Source organism: Acomys minous (genome assembly GCF_964271855.1).
Source record: "Acomys minous genome assembly, chromosome: 5".
Lineage (NCBI taxonomy): Eukaryota > Metazoa > Chordata > Mammalia > Rodentia > Muridae > Acomys > Acomys minous.
This window is the reverse complement of record NC_140494.1, coordinates 79397481-79413881: the sequence shown is the minus strand read 5'-3', so window position 1 is coordinate 79413881 and position 16401 is coordinate 79397481. Positions and strand designations below refer to the sequence as shown.

At 44.6% G+C, this 16401-nt stretch overlaps 1 protein-coding gene across 5 annotated transcripts in view; it reads left to right on the top strand.

The window, feature by feature from the left end:
• Positions 1–464: 464 nt before the first annotated feature.
• FAT3 (FAT atypical cadherin 3) overlaps positions 465–16401 on the top strand; it is a 603907-nt gene continuing 587970 nt past the window's right edge. For 2 of the 5 annotated variants that reach the window (XM_084783571.1, XM_084783568.1), the window contains exon 1: positions 465–1031. The gene's annotated coding sequence lies outside the window, so the exon portion shown is untranslated. Of the gene's footprint in view, positions 1032–1058; positions 1631–16401 lie in introns of those variants that run through there. The other 3 variants (XM_084783572.1, XM_084783570.1, XM_084783569.1) reach the window with 2 other exon arrangements.

The window sequence follows — 16401 nt, the reverse complement described above, 5'->3', positions numbered from 1 at the left end:
TGCAAATCACCTAGCTCCCCTGAGACCCTTCACTCATCCCATTCTGAATGTCTTCCCATCCCACAGTTTCAGAGAGGGTGGGGGTGATGAGTCACATTACTTTTTAGACTGGTTTTCTCCCACACAAAGGCGATCCCGGTAATCTGAAAATGCGTGGGAAAGCAATGTGAGTCTCATGTGAGGAGCGGGAGGTACAACGTTTAATAGTTTTGCCCACTGCGCTTCAACCCCGCCTGAGAAGCTTGGGTAAAACCATGTTGGCTTCACCGTGCCTCAGTTTCCTCATCTGGTCCGGAGAAGTCTAGTGCACTCTAGGCAGCTGGCTGCAGAGCAGGGCAGATTGAGTGTAGCGTGTGCGCGCTCCTCCAAAACGTCAGGGAGCTCTCCCTGCTACTGTCTCTGCACTGCACTTTGGTGCGTTCTTTCAGTCAAGCTACGGTGGAGGAAGCCTTGGCTCTAAAATTAGTCCAGCTTCCAGGCGAGGCGCCCAGAGCATCCTCCTGCTGGCCATAGGGTCTCCCTTCCCCCTTCTGCGCGCCCATAGTCTTCGTGAGGAGCTCGGAGATCACTGGTCATCCCCAAGAGGACGCGGCTCTGCGGGAGGGAGGAGGAGACAGCGAAGCTGGGGGTTTGGCAGTGCGGCGGCGGCGGCGGCGGCGGCGGGCGCGTTGGGGAACCCTGTACAGCTCCACCACCAGCAGTAGCAGTGCGGGCAGCCGAGAACAGACGCGAGAACTGCTCCTCCCGGCAGGCTGCGCTGTGATCTGGGCTGCGCGTTGGGACCTCGCTCCGGGTCCCCCTCCTCCCGCCGCCATCCTCCTCCGACTCCCCTCCTCCGCCCGCCAACCCCGCAGCAGTGGCGGCGTCCTGAGCGCTAAGCCTGGCGCCTCAGCTCGCCGCCCCAGCCTCAGCCCTGAGCACGCGGTGAGCACTGCGGCGGAGGCAGCGGGGTGGCCAGCTCGCCCTAGGCTTGAAAGGGAGACCACGGAGGACGCGCCGAGTGCAGGAGAGCATCGCTGACCGAGTCAAGGGTGCGTGAGGATTTTTAGCGTGCTTATTTGGGTGTATGGTGCTTCGGTTAGAGTACGCCTTCTCAGAACAGCCCCGGCTACCTGGTTACTGAGAGGCTGTGATGGGTGCTCCGGCAAGCTAGAGCCATCAGAGAGCGTGGGGGAGGAAACTTTTCACCTTGCAAAGTTCCTGCCTGGGCGCTGCCGGGAGCTGTGGCCATTGCCGCTAACAGATGGAACCCAGGGAGCCTCAGCCCTGCATCAGGAACCGGGAATTGGGCACCAGAGTTGGTCAAGTTTGGGGCTAGGAATAAGAGGAGAGGGGGCTTGCAGGTCTGTGCACGCAGCTGTGGGTCCTCACTGAGCTGTGGCCGCTGGCTGCAGGTGGATGAGATCAGGCAGAGAGTCCGCTTGGAAGCCGGCGCTGGCAGCACTTAGTGGGAAGAGGCGCAGATGCCAATGGATGCACTTGCAGGACCCAGAGGAGCAAGTTGGGTGCGTACTAGAGGAGGCTATGCGCGGAGCAGATCGCCCAGCCTTCACTTCCACCATGCAGGAAGGGTAGCCTAGACTGTTTGCCGGTCCTCTGCCCACGTCAGAGTCTTACCGGTTTGTGAAAGGTACTGACTTTGAACTGGTGCAATTTGAACAGTTTGGACGAGAAGCCAGGAGAGAATTCCTGTTGTTTTGACGAGAAGATGGATCCGAATGCTTTGGGAGAAAGCATTATTTTTGGCGGGCGGGAGGATTGGCTGTGCTATTTGAAATGAGAATAGCGCGAGTCTGACCATCCCAGGGATGCCGAGGGGCCTTCGTGGCTCCGCGCGGCCACCTTGAGAGAGCACTGTTCAGCGGCCCGAGCCCTTCCTGGGATGAGCCTACAGGAACCATTAGCTAGCTGTTGGGGATCTTAGGGATCTGGCTGGAGGTAGCAGAGGGGACCTAGACGGATTTAGCGTGGCGTTCAGTGAGCGAGAGGACTTGGCCAGCTGGGGTCGCTGAGCTAAAATGCATCGGTCCAGGACTGGCTGGCGAAAGGTGGCAAGCCCGGGTATTTTTAGCAATATAACGCTTTCACCGTTTCTCTCCCTAGCTGACTTTGGTCGCGTGTGTTGTCGGAAATGGTTAAACATTAACCAAGATTAGAGTTTGCAGAAAGCCAGTTGTGTTTCTTTTCTCTGTTCTGCTCTTGCGAGCTGCGGTGCGCTCAGAGAGACCCTGGGATGCAGAGGGGCCGGGTGTTCCCGGGAGGGTTAAAGGCACATCTATTGGCTCCTGCTACCAGAGAAAAGGGGGCGCTCCTGGGTGTGAGTACTGACGGTGGCACCCACCTTGAGGTACAATAACAAGCAAGGCGGGCAGTGGGGGGTGTCCGTAAATGAACATGAAGGCAGGGATAGGTTGCGGAGAGAGTGAGGGTGCCCTGGAGGCTGAAGAATCCCAGAAGCTAGAAGCGCTGGCCTGCGGGAACCAGGGCAGCCAGTGGCCCGAGCCTCCCTGAGGGAGGGAGACCCATTTGGCTGGTGGACCTGGATCCTACTTGGGGTATTCCCGAACGCGCAGCACAGAGGAGCGAGGGAGGAATACAGGACTAAGCTAAGGATGGAAGAGTCCTTTCTCTGTCTTCCCCTACTCCCCGCCCCCAGACTCTGGCGCGTTTGCTTCCAACTTGGATCCCACTTCCATTTACAAGTGTCAGACAAACCGCGCCAAGCACTCGCTCTCTCTGGCTCAAGCAAATGGGGGAGGGCACGGGGCGGGAGCCATGCGCCCACCAGAGTCGGCTCCCGAATGGCTGTCCGGAGTGGTTTCTTAGCTTTTAGACCGTCATATTTTAAATGTATATAGAAGAAAACTGCAAAGCCCACTGCACTCCACACTCGCGTCCCAGCCTTTTATCCTCCGTTCCACCGACACATTAATTTCTGGCCCGTCGTTTGTCTTTTCAAAGGCGAGTTGGGGCGGTGGAGGAGGGGCGGGGAGCTGGCCGCCAGTCCATCTCTGTGGCTTTGAGCTCCCGGCTTTGTTGCCAGGATTTGATTGCACCCGGGCCCGAGTTAAAATAAATGTAGAAAGACAAAACAGGCCAGACATACTGCAGGAAGCTGCCTTGATGCAGGCGATGGAAAGGGCGAACTGCCATCTAGGAATAGAAGACCCAGAGGCCAGCATCTCAGAGTGCATGGAGAGCACAGGCTTTCTAGCTGCTGTAGATACAAACTCTGGGTTACCCAATGTTTGAGGTGGGTGGAGATGTGAGGTAGGGGGAGAGAGTTCAGTTTGATGTGGAGATTGAATCTCATGGTAGGGGGCAGGCAAGAGAGGAGAGAAAGAGCTAGAAAAGAGGGAGAAAAAAATTGAGAAATAGAAATGATTCCGGCTTCTAAAAATTGCTGGTCATTGACAGCTTCTATCCCCATTCCCAAGCCCCAGTCTTTTTGCTGTATTCCAAAATTAGACAGTTGCACAGGGAGAAATTTTTAAAAAAGCATGCAAGGGAAACAGGATGCCAGAAGACAAAGAGGTTTTTTTTTTATTATTGTGCAATGACTTTTGCTCTTAGATGTGATTTTTACATAGTAAGGTGGGTGTGGGTGAGGGGTTGAATTCTCTCATTTTTTTTTTTACCATTGTATAGGGAGAAAAGTTGTCTCCCAGAATTAAAACCAAATAAGTAAAAGCAATTAGATCAGGATTCCTCATTGTTGTCTCCGGAACTTGGACGGTGAATGACGCTGGAGTAGATTTCCATGCACTGTGCACTGGGAGGAGAAAGTTCCCAGAACTGTCCGTGTTATAACGTCTTCATATTTGGGCCGTACAGAACTCCGCACTGGACAGCTGCCTGGGAGAGCAGAAGCTGGTCAGCTGCTGAGCTGGCTCCATCAGCTCATCGCTGCAGGATTTTCACAGCCAGTGTTTGTTGACCATTGACTGGCTTCCCAGCCTTGCCTTCTCCACCCGCTCCCTCCCTCGCTCCCTCTCCTTCCTTCAATTTTTATTTATTCTCTGCTTTCTGGCAGAGGCATTTTGGGAACTTTTAAATAGTCAGGACCCAGTCAGTCTGTTAAGTAGCAATTACATTTGTGCTGAGCTACTAAGAAATGAAGTGAGTAGCAATAACTGGGGATGGGGGATGGGAGTGCCCACTGACCTGCGTGATATGTGGGCTATTTTGCTAGCTCACAGCTTTCTGTACAGCAGGGCGTCTTCTGAAGGCTCACATAAGAACAGTGGCGAGTTGTGTTATCGTCCTTGCATTCTTCCCACGCCGGGGAAGCGCCTGCCTGCCCTAATCTAGATGATGAGTTATATCAAAGGAAGCAAGGAGCAACTGCCATGGAGGAGGGTTATTCAATCATAACCCACAAGTCAGGAGGTGATCTGAGAGGGGGCTGTTTTGTTAGGGTGTGTTAACGGCTCCTCGCAGACCAACAACCTGGTGTCTTTTTGGAATTAGGTCTGGTATTTCCCTGTGCCTTGGATTCGTCCAGGCCACTGGTGGACAAGGGGGGCGCCATACTAGTGGAGACTTCTGGGGTTTCCTTCAGCGAGTCGCCTCCTGGGCTCAGGTGGGCTTCCTCATCTACACTGATTACTCCGATTGCTGAAGTGGTGTTGATGAACCTATCTGTGCTGATTGTTGGGACAGTGAGTTGGAAAGAGCACTTAAAATAAGGGTTGTATTCTCAGCACTCGGGGTTATGGAGGCAGAAGGACCAGAAGCTGAAAGTTATTCTAGAATCCATAGTAAGCTACATAATACTAGTGCAGCCTGAGACACATAAGGCCAAACCTGATCTCAAGAAGAGGAGAGCTAACAAAGCTAAGAGGGAAGATTGGTTTCCTGCCCAGTCTCTCCCCACAGGAGAAATCCACAGATGTTCCTATGCTTACCAACTCTGAGGGGACATAGGTAGCCCTGTGGCTTATTAACAAACTTTTCTGCATTCTTTTTCTTCCTCCTTGTCATTTGTTGCTCTTTTCTTCTTCTTCTTCTTCTTCTTCTTCTTCTTCTTCTTCTTCTTCTTCTTCTTCTTCTTCTTCTTCACTATTAATGATCTGCTACTTTCTACCCACTTGTGAGAGCTGAGGACACGAAGACCCACAGTGAGATGAAAAGCTTTTCTCTGTGTGAGTTCATTTGACTCTGCTTGCATTTCAAACTCAGTTATTTCTCTGAATATTTTCTCATTTAATAAGCTTTCTCCACACCGACTCCTTTCTACGTTCATCTTCAGAAATGATTTTAGGGAAGTAAGGCCTTAAAACAGTCAGCTTAGTGTGCCGCAGATGGAATCTACTGAGAAGATGCTGAGAACTTGTTTGGTGGCTTGAGCGCTTCTGGTTTTGCTTCTGACTGTCAGGTACACATAAAATAACAAATGACGCATTCTCGATATTATGTATACAAGTGGGATTTCAGAGTTAGTTTTAGTTTTGGCCTCTTCCACCATAGGAGTTCTTTCTACCCCTAACTCAGTTAGAAGGGCAGAAGTTTGAGAGCTGATATCCTGGTGTGGAGGAAATGGAGAATTGATCTCAGAACACAATGGTCAATCTGATGATCAAAGTGTGCTCTTTCTGTCAGTGTGACTGGTCTGTTATAAAATAATACAGAAACCTTGGAAGATTCCTGGGAGGACCAAGAATTGTCTTCCCTCAGACACTACATCCTGAAGATGGTGGCCCTCTTGGACACTAAATTTATACAGGGGACTTGGGTAGGTCGTAAGACTGACTTTGGTGTCTCAAAATATGCAAAGTCATGTACACTTTAAGGTAATTAGCCTTCTCCTACAACACTCCACTTTCGTTCCTTTCTACCTAATCTTTCACTGTTTTCTGTATCACTTGAACACTCTTTCTATGTTTTGTAAGATAAGAGTCTGTTATGTGCCCCGGGATTCATATGTGGCTAGGCTGGCTTCAAACTGATGGTCTTTCTGCCTCTATCTCTCAAATTCTAAGATTAAAAGCTCATACCACCATGCCCAGAATTCACTAATTACTGAAACTACCTCTGTCTTATAAGATTCAAAGGCTATCTAGCTATCTCCATTGTTTTCAGTCTCTGTTCTTTCTCTGTTGCTGTGATAAGACACTCAGACAAAAGCAATTTGGGGAAGAAACTGTTTGTCAGGTTCACAGTTGCAGATTATAGTCCACTTCCAGTTCTGGAAGCAGGTGTGGTGACAGTTGGTCACATTGTATCCATAGTCACGTAACAGGGAGCAACAAAGGCTCCTTATCTCTCACTCATCCCAAGGGCAAGACCAAGAAACAGTGCTGCCCACACTCAGGACAAATCCTCAATCTCACTTAACCCAATTTAGAACATTCCTCACCAGGTGTAGTGGTTCTCAGGAAAGCAAAGGCAGGTGGATCTCTGTTAGTTCAAGGCCAGCCTGGTCTACAAAGCAAGTCTAGGACAGCCAAGGCTACACAAGAGAAGCACTGTCTTGAACCATCCCCCCAAAAAAATCCCTCACAGACACACCCACAGTCTAACCAAATGTAGCTAACCCTCCCTGAGACTCCTTCTTAGGTGATCTGTCACACTGACTGATGAAAGCAACCTTCATAATTTTGAATACTTGTTGTCCCAATGGGAAGGTCAGAGACAGCCACGGGTCCCCTCTAGGGATCAAAACATTTTCAATTATTAACTGGGAATATTTTGGACTTCTGAGATCTACTTTTAAGTGTATTCTGGGTGTCTGCGTGTGGCCATCAGTGGCGGCTGAAGGATCGTAGTAGCTGATGAGATAAGGAGAAAATCTAGCCAAGGGATTCATGGAGGCCATACAAAGTCAATTAACAACTTGCTACCAAAGTGTCTTCAGCCAAGCCTGGCTGTGCAGAGCCTCATGTTTTTAATAAGGTGCATATGAAAATGGGAAGATGCACATGACTGTTGTATGGTTGGTGTGGTAGAGAGATTAGAGTGTGACTCCTTCCCACCTTGCAGTAATAATGTTTCATTATACACATAAGATGAATCAGAATTCAGAAGTGTGTGTTATGTCCATTTGGAACACAGTGCCAGTCTCATAGGACTGTAGCGGTGAGTCTGAATGCCAATGAAATAGAAACTATGCCTAGACTTGAATCTAATTAAAGAATACCAAACCCCAGCATCCACATTGAGATGTTCTACACAGGGGTTTAATTTATGAACAAGGATTGGGGTTTATTGACAGGAAGCACATCTCACTCAGTAAAAGCTTGGCATCTTTTGGATCGTCTCAGCTGTGTCAGTTTGACCGCTTGCCATGTTGTGTTTATGACTTCAGTATTGTGTTTTCTCTTTCCTTCCTTCTTTCCCTTCTCCTTTTTCTCTTCATCTTTCTTTTCTTCTTCCTGACCAGCCTTCTATTTTTAAACAAAATTTACAAATATTTTAAATTTAAAAATATTTTATGATGTTCCTTCTTATCTTGGTAGCTACTGCCACACAGTAAGCAAGATGTCTCCTAATATTATGGCTATGACCAGGGCACTAGGGGACTCTAGTCCCTCTGTGAGACAGGTGCTGCAGAGCAACACAGGAGTCTTGGGAGGATTTTTGTTCTAGCAAATCAGAAATGTGAGGTAATAATTTCATGTCTGTGATGACAGGGTCTGCGTTATGCTTACTTGATAACATCATTTATATTCAGCTCTACATTCTTCTGTGTGCTTTAAGATTTTTGGTTGATGGTTTAGTGGTTCAAATCCCTTTTATTCCTGATTGTTGGCAAGAAAATCTTTCCAGTCCTATAAGAGTTGGAAATTTCTTTTTCTATTATCCTTGCGGACATATTTCTTTCTAAACCGCCTTTGATGATCATAAATGTTTGAGCATGTTGCAATTGGTAAAGAGAAAGCCTGGGAATGGCAGCAACAAATAAGTAAAGGAGAAAGTAGATTTATGGAAGCACTGAGAACTTCAATGACCCACTTATAGTCTAAAAGTTGATGTCCTCTATACTGGTGTTACTGTGAGCAGCTGATTCTCAATCAGATTTTAGTTGATCTTCCCAGGTATATTCTCCAACTAGGAACTATTTTAAAGCAACTTAGAATCAATATGTCTAGTAGATATTGCAGATCATCTACAGACTGGTTGAACTAAGAACACATCTTACTGTTAGTCAGGCTGATGGCATGTGCTGGCTTTTTACACCTGCAGTATTGTTGGGGAAAGTGTATTTAAAGTGCACCTATGATCTGGGACTGATTGTTTTACTTGGTACATATTAAACTAATATGGCACCTTATTCTTCACAATTTATCTTTATTTGCTATCTTATTTATCAATTAGGATAAAGGAAAAATCTATGTATGTGAGAACCCACTCAGGAAGATGGTGAATTGAAGTAACACTGGCTTGTAAGGCACTAGATTTTTACCAGGAGGCAAGAAAGCCTTAGACTCACATTCAGGACAGACAGATTCAACTGTGATAAGGGAAACTGAGCAATGTAGGCATTTGAGTTGAACACATAAGATAACACGAATTTCTTAGATTGCCTTGAATTATCCAGTGATTAGGTCATTGCCTCTCAGTTTGGAAGACAGATTGTGTGCATGTAATTACACGAGTTAATCATGATATTCCCAAATTGTGTTCAGCAGTGTATGCATTAAGTACAATTTATATCCTGCAAAGTGTTTTGTTAAATAGTAGAATTAATAACATATTACACCTTTTCTCTAAAGAGGGAAAGAGAGAGGAGATGTTGGTATTTTTGATATTTTTCTTCTCAGAGATCATCAATGTTTCTTATAATAATCAAAGCAAATAAACCTACATTGCTTTTATACAATAACTATGTTATCAAATATTGAAAAAATATATATCACATATTCCAAAGAAAATTATACTTTATAAGTATTCCAAATAGGGAAACCTCACAATCTGGAAAACTACATCTTAAAGTAAAGAGTATTTTTTTTTCTCTCAATCATCCATTCACTTCTTAAGTTTAAATTGTGGACATTAGGTTCCTTTTTAAAATTTGTTTATTTATTTATTCACTTTACATCTCAGTCATAGCCCCTCCCTCCTCATTCCAACTCATCAAGTTGCATCAGGACTGAGTTTGTCCTCTTCCTCTGTGGTCTGGCAAGGCAATCCCATTAGGGGGAAGTGATCAAAAAGCAGGCAACAGAGTCCATGTCAGAGACGCCCAGGTTTCCCTGACTAGAGGACCCACATGAAGCCTGAACTGCCCATTGCCTGCATCTTCTTAAAGAGAAGTAAGGATGTAAGCATTGTGGAAATATATCTTCCTTCAAATATATGAATTTGGAAAGTGTTTAACATTTATCTTCTGTACTGCTTTGAGAAAAAGCATCAAAGTGGAGAGCGATTAGTGAAAACAAGGCAGATGCAGATGTATCTCTGTGAATTGAAAACAAGTGTGGTCACTGAAGGGAGTCCCAGACCAAACAAGGTTACTTTAGAAAGACCTTGTCTCAAAACGGGGGGAGGGGATTGGTGGGCGGAGGTGGTTTAAAAAGATACAAATGTTCATTTGGCTAATAGTGATATTGAGAAAATAATTAAGTTTAAAACTATCTAGACAGTGAGGGTCGGATACTCCAACCAAGGACTAAATCTCTGGCCTTGCCTGATTGTTTGTGAAGACTTTAAATAAGATCGGTCCCCACCTTAGTCTGTGAAGACTCCTTATTCATCTTCTTGAGATCTTCCTCTTTCCTTTTCCCTTACTCTTTTGTGGTCTTGTTCACTTTGTCCCTTGCCAGGTTCCATGGTCACTGGCCCTAGGCCTGTGCTCACTCTCTATATGGTCTTGTCTGTGCCTTATCTCGCATGTCCACCCCAAGTCTTTTGGTCTCCGTCTAATCCCTGTGCCCTCACAAAGGCTGTGTCTACCCCTCCCATTCTTTGTTCTTAGATCTCTTCACTATGGCTCCCGCTGCACACTATAAAAGGTGCTAGTTATTTCAGGTTTGGGATTCATTTAACTTTTGACTTTGTACATGGAATAAAGTTTTATGGAGTGGAGTTTTCCATTCATAGTGTCATATCAGCACTCACAGATCAATATTTTGAAGAATACTAGCCTTTCAGAGTAAGTACCCTAAGCTTTAGTACTACAATGGCACTTTATCATGAGTTTAATAGTGGCTTGGCTATGTATTATCCCTTCCCCTGCGTGCAGCACCATTTCCAGGATTCAGAGGCATATCCCCAGTCTTTGGTTTCATAATCTTATTAATAGTGTGCCTTGCCAGTTTTTAATATTTAAAGTTGAATGATTGTTTATATTCAATCTGAGCAGTGATTTTGATTTCTACTCCAAAGCATATATGGTGAAGTATTAAATTTATTTCCTGTGAGAAGCTAGGTGCTAGTGTGGTTTTTGGTTTCTTTAAAAACTCAGTTAGGTTGGGAATATGTTTTTGTTTTACTCCTAGGCATGGGTAATGGGGCTGCTTCAGGTTGTCCACAAACCTATCTATGATTTGCCTGGTGCCCTGGTAGGGGTGTGATATTGCCAGCTGAAGATAGTTTACATTTGTAAATTTGGGGGGCTCTTGAGTAGGTGTAAATGAAAGAACACTGAAAGAGCAAGCATGCAGCCGCAGTGGCTGCTCCCCCTTGCTGTTGCTGCCACTGTTTGCTCCTGCTGCTATTGCTAGATGCTGGATTGCTGGTTGATGGTTGATGCTATTGCTGGTTGCTGGTTGTTAGATTGCTGGTTGCTGGTTGCTGGTTGCTGCTGTTGCTGGCTGCTGGTTGGAGATATCCTGAAGATCAGGATCAAACTTGCCCAAGGACCTCAATGCCCCAAATCAGTAGAAACTAATATAAGAATATCAAACTCCTCTTTCCTCTCCATCCTTCTTTCTCTCCAACCTCATGTTGGGGGGGGGGTTGGAAGGAGCAGGGGTACAAAAGGGTAGTAGGAAAAAGAACCCAATAAAGTAGCCCAAAAGCACAGCTCTAGGATAGGCATTTTAAGTCCACATTTTGTATCTTAAAGGGAAGTCCTTCAATACATACACTCAGGTCTTGTTGACTAATCAGTGAGGACTATGATGATTCCTGAATGTTCTCATTCAGTGTGGTGAAGGCAACCAAGGGAGGCAGGTGGGTGTGAATGTCTGATCACCTTTCAAAAGCACCACATTGCTTACCAGAAAGTCCGAATACAAGGGTTATCTTCCTTATAGTGTGTCTTTCTGAAGTTTGATGTTCAAAAGATAAAACAGGAATATCTCTCAGAGGCAAGCTCTCTCTGTGTCAAAAACAAGGAACACAGAGTCATGAATGTTACTACAAGAACCCTTGGAGGCTTTCCTAATTAGTATTTAAACATTGCAATAGTTGAAAATTCTGTGATATAACTATTATTACATGGAATTACTGTCCACATGCCCTATAAGGGGTTAAGACATTTGAGTACAAACTGAGAATTCATAACTGTCTCTGACACTGTGGGCAGGAGAGCCCTGCTTCAGGAGGGGACTATACAGTACCTGTGCATCGCTAAGCTCACGTTCCTGTAAATGAACTCAGCAGTGACATGGCAGTTAGGAAGTGAATCAATTAAAATTCACATCTTATTAAATTTTAAATCTTTTCTTTTTAAAAATTATACTACAATATAGGCATTATCTGAGGGACAGGCTGTTCAAATCAACATAAAAACAGGAGTGTGTCTTAGGAATGTTGTATTATACAAAATGTTCAGTAACTGTTTCTTGAATTAATAGAAACTAGGAAAGATTGCCTTTCAGATATGGTGTCAGTCTTTGTCTTAACAAACAAAATCTCATTAACATCAACTCCATGAGAGCCTGAGAAATATGCAGCGCTATTAATTTCTTTTTAAGTAAATTGTGTTTATTGAGAATTGGCTTGAAGGTGCAGCAAGCATAATACATGACAACAGATTTAGGTAAGTTTAGAATTCAGAGTCTGGCTGGGTTTAGCATTTGCTCACAGCTCAGTGTTGGAACTGTAGGTGGACAGAGAAGTATGTTCTTTCTGGGAGGATTTCCTGAAATGAGAAGATTTTGAGTTAGACGCTGAAGATCAGCTTTGCACAATCCTGAGCCTCTTGGGTTGGCGCGATTGTCTGAGCCTGTGTTTTTCCAGCCAGACTCTCTGTACGTGTCTATAAGCAGATGAGAGTGAGAGAGAGGGCACACGGGGGCTGCTAGAGGCAAATGCCAGTCCTGCTTTTCCCTATTAGCTCACGAGGCCTGCTGGGCAGCAGCAGGCATTACAGATACTTAATTGTGTGCTAGGTAAGCCTGGCACAGCTCCAACATCCTGCTGGAGCAAGAATTACACTAATCAGCTGGGATATACTGCATGTATTGATTAGAGTTGGATTTTGTTATGCAAAAGAAAAAGAAAATCCTTATAAATAGTGGGAAAGTAATGGAGAGTAATTAAAAAGGCAGAGAGTTAATTTGCAGGTCTTTCCATGAAAGAGCATTTGAGCCTTTGCCTCCATGCAGATTTCCGGGCAGGCTGTACTGGTCTGAGTGCTAAGTCTAAATGGTATGATCAATGTTATCACTCAACTGGAAAGAGAATATATGGGCAGACTGCATCAATGGCTCAGTGGTGACTGCAGTCCAACAGTTGCTTCTTGATGGCTTCTCTGAGGGAAGTCTTCCCCTTTGTTTGGTTTTGAACGTTTTATTATTCTTGGTCTTGCTAATAATTTTTGCTCATTATTAGTGTCTCTGATCAGAACTGAGTTCCAGCAGGCACTAGAACTGACTGATGCAGACTTTCTCAAGACTCCATCCCCATCTGGATTTTGTGTCACTCTTCCAACTGCACAAAAGGCATTGGAATAATTAAAGTGGAGCATTGGAAAATTAAAATCACGGATAATGTATTTACTCTCCCTGCTCCATCCTGAGCATCCCTCTTTTGATGGTTCTTATCACAGAACGGACTGCCACAGAATATTTGTGAAATGGACTAATGGGGGATACTGGGATACTTCAGCAGTAGGTGATGTTTGGGAGACTTTCAGGTATTCTTTTAGATTTTAAATGGCAGCTGTAGAAGAAAAGGGAAATTCAGGAAGAAAGTAACTGCCTGAGGTTTTTGCTTGTATGTTTCTTGTCTGGATTTAGCATCACCTGTGTTCTATGTTGGCATCTTCACTGTGCAAATGACAATAGTACAGATAGAGAGAGTGAAGGCTACACACTTTCTCTATTCACTGTCAGGACTTGATCCTAAAGCTCTTATTCACACAAATCCCTCATTCTAGTGTGTGAACTGTGACATTGCCTCAGAATCTGGAGTTAGGTCTGAAAATTAGGCCGTGAGCATGGTGGCGTGGACTTGGATAATGTCTACATTGCAATATCGTTTAGAAATATTATAGGATTCAAATTTCAATTGGTTCTATTATTTTTCTGTTATACATGCACTGTTTCAAGCCAGGTTCTCATGACCACAATAGTCGGAACTGGACAAGATGCCCTCTTAGTATGTGCTAAGTTGCCTTAATCACTTACAGCGGTTCTCAACCTGTGGGTTGTGACCCCTGTCTGATATCCTGCATATCAAATAGTTATATTACAATTCATAAAAGTAGCAAAGCTACAGTTATGAAGTAGCAACAAGGTAATTTTTATGGTTGGGGTTACCACAACGTGAGGAAGTATATTAAAGGGCCACAGCAGTAGGAAGGCTGAGAACTGCTGCTTGTGCATGTATGTGGACAGAAAGTTGGTGTTATCATGTTTATATAGGAGATCTCTTTGCCGGTTGACTATTTTCATCTTTGGAAGAAAATGAGATAATTTTATACTCTTTGTCTAGACAGAATGATACTTTAATTTTCTTACCCATCAAAATATTCAGTTTCATCTCCAGCACTTTTCACTAAAACTGACACACCTAGCATCTTGAGAAATACCACTGATATTTTGGACAGGGAGTCAGTGATGAAAATCAGGTCGGAGGTACTGGAGGAGACTGCATGGTGATTGGTGCCACCTAGGACGCTGGGGGCTGGGAAGCACGCATGCCCTTGTAGTTTCACTTTCGTCTGTACAATAGCCTAAGGTCTGTTGTTGTAGCTCCTCCTGGAAATCTGAGTCCAGGAAGCCTGCACAAAGCTCCTGTGCCCTGATCCTAGAAGTCACAGGAATGGCAAGAGAAGAAATGCTGTGCCAGAGTTAACTACAAGGGGCAATTTGATGGCACCAACTTTAACATGAGTTAACTTGAGACAGGAAGGATGTGCCTCACAATCTTTTTGTTCCTTTTTTAAAATTAATTTTAACATATACATTTATATTATCACACAGGAATAAAATAAACTACATACAGCAGGAAATACCATGAAACAATCAGGAGTTATACAAATGTTACATTAATAGTTATTTGGCTATTTGTATTTGCCAAACTTGAAGAAAGTATCTTTCCTATCTTGTCGGGTCTAAACTTCTGAATGAAAATCAGTATCTATCAAATCTTATCTCTATTAACTTAAAACATCTATCTTGATCTAAAAACATCTTAATTCTTAACCAATTAAGCTTGATTGTAAGACTAAACTATCTGGTCTTCAACCCCAGCAGAGACTTGAGAAGGAATAAAACTTAAATACCAAAGTGAACCAGAAATGCAGATTAGCAGCTTCCAAAATGAAAAAATGACTGAGACAGTTTACTGCCTTAACAGTCACCCCACACTCTCTATAAAGTTGGAGCCTCACAATCTTGAATGGGAGAACAGTATGAACTCCCTGGCTTGCAAACTGGCCCTCCCTAGAAAACCATGGAAAGGGGGCTCTTGACAATATCGATTACAGTGATTCATGACATTAGGACTTTACAGCTGTACTGTTTCTCCTGGCATGTGCATTTATTAGTAGCAACTAATATTGATAAGAGCCTTCTGTGTGCACTTCCTAGTCCACGTCCTGAAACCCTCTAGGCTCATGTTATTCCTAACGCTACTTTATAGATGCCATATTGAAGCACACTGGACGAAGGTGGGCAAAGTCAATTCTATTGCTAAGATTTGTCATTAGCTTAGAGGCAGAGAAGCTATAGTTTTTCTGACTGCCTGATGTGTATTGTGTGGAAGATGACCTGGCTTAAGAAGTGCTGGAGCCAGGATTCTAAGCTAACTTTTCTGAACTTTTCTGGGTTTCTAGTGGGTCCTCAGCTTGACCATAGTTACAGTAACCAAGGAGAAACAGATGCTGTGTCTAGACTACAGCGTCTAAAGCTGTAGTGGGGATAGAAATATGTTACCAGCTTTCCCAGAGTTACTGAAGTCTAGTTCAGAAACAGGAAACATAAAAAAAAATTCATTCAGACTTTTACATGATTGTGTGATCTTCAGAGTGAAGACCCCCAAACCCCTGGCCAAGTTCTCCCTGTCTGTCTCTCCCTTGCTCTCTTCCTCTTCCTAACTTAGAGTTGATGAAGAAGTACTCTGTGCATTGGTGACCTCAAGGTAGGGGACCGAGTCAGGGATGCACAGCAAGCCCCATTTCTTCAGATTCTCCTGTCCTCCTCGTCTTCCCTTCTACTGTGTGATAGACTGCCTCTGAAATGGCGCTCTTCTCTTTCCCGCGTAGGTGAGAAACATCCCTCATGGCCAGCTCCGACATGGGAAGTTGGGAAAGTTAGATTTAAATTGCTAAGTTCCTTTGACAAAGAGGATACGTAGCTTCCATAACCAGCCTGGGAAAGAGAGATTGGATTTCTGTGACCTACTTTGGGAAAAGAAGAGACAGTAGGAATTTAGAGACCTGCCCTTCCAAGACCTTTCAGGTCCGTCAAGTACAGACGCGTTTCCAGGCACTGTCCTTTGGAGCACTCTCTTCTGAGCCCTAGTGGTTCTCTAGAATCTGAGTGCACACCCAGGTCAGCTGGAAGCACACTGAGTTCCCACAGAGAGTCGCAGTACAGATGTTCTCTTCTGAAAATGGCTTTGCCCTTCTAGATCATGTGACAGCACAGAAGGAAGTAGATTTAAGGAGGCTCTGACGCACAAGGTGTCCGCTCCACCTAAGGGATCTGTACTATCTGATGGGCTGACCTCAGGGACATGGGTCTAAAGATGAGGTGTGGGTTCCCAGTGCCTTTCCTGTAGTTCCCCTTGGCTGTTTCGTGTAAGAAGTTGGAAATCTGCTGGGGCTTGTTTTGTTTTTGTTGTTGGCTTCTCAAATGAATGTAAACAAAAAATAGAAGATAAAACTGTAGGATATTGCATTAGCCCTATTAGCAGTCTCATTTGCATACAAGAATCTTTGAAAACAATTACCCTCTGGCTTTAGGCCTTGCTTTTTCTGACTCTCCTCTTATCTGTTCCAAGGTCACTACTAAAAGGCTTCCTGTTCCACGGGAGAGGACTTACTGAAATATTAATCTCATTGCC